The sequence below is a fragment of the Galeopterus variegatus genome, unplaced genomic scaffold (assembly GCF_000696425.1).
Source record: "Galeopterus variegatus unplaced genomic scaffold, G_variegatus-3.0.2 Scaffold4406, whole genome shotgun sequence".
Classification (NCBI taxonomy): domain Eukaryota; kingdom Metazoa; phylum Chordata; class Mammalia; order Dermoptera; family Cynocephalidae; genus Galeopterus; species Galeopterus variegatus.
Genome location: NW_007730517.1, coordinates 42,601 through 43,550, shown reverse-complemented (window position 1 = coordinate 43,550; position 950 = coordinate 42,601).

The following is a 950-nucleotide window of genomic DNA, read 5'->3' as shown; positions in this document are numbered from 1 at the left end:
TATGTAGGTGCCAAATGTATGTTTGTTGAACGAGAGTATGAATGAACATTCTACTTTGGGTGGACAGCTGAAATTGGTGCCTGTATTAATCTGTTTCTCTCGCTTACAACACAATACCTGAAACAGGGCACTTTATAAAAAAAAAATTTTATTTCTTACAGTTTTGGAGGCTGGAAAGTCCAAAGTCCAGGGAACACATCCAGTAAGGACCTCTTCTTGTTGGTGACTCTACAGCGATGCAGGGTGTCACATGGTGAATATGGCATAAGCAGAGACAGCTACCTCCTCACTTCTCCCTTTAAAGCCCTCAGAACCACACCCGTGACCACTATTAAACCATCAGTGGATTAATCCATTTACTAGGGCATGGTCCTCACAATCTAATCACCTCTTCAAGGCTTCACCTTTCAATTACCATAATAGGATTTCCCACCCTCTTAACACTGTCACAGTTGGGACTAAGTTTCTAATACATGGACGGGGGGACAGCAGTGCCTTTTAAAATATTCATTTCGCACTCTAAGTCATCACTTTTATATGTGTGTATATGTGTTTCTATGATTAGATACGAAAGGGGACACATTTTAGCATTTCAAATAGGCATTTATTGAGTGTCCAGAGAATCCCTAGGTTAGTCCTTTGCCTGCCCTGCTCTGTCCCTTCCCCGGGCTCTGGAGGAGGAAGTGATGCATAAATTGGTCAGTTGTGCTGCTGTGGGTGAAGGTGTGAACGGAGAAACGAGCCTCCGGCCACTCGCTGAGCCAGGCACTGGGCTTGCTGAGCCGTCGTGCATGTTCCTCATACTCAGAGAAGGGAAATGAAGGCCTAGAACCCAAAGTGAACACGCTGATGGTGGAGCTTTCTGCTGGGCATACATCCTCTCAGTTAATCCTCATCACAACCTTGCAGGGAGATTTAGTTCAACTCAGCAGCTCGTGGCTGGCGGCCCA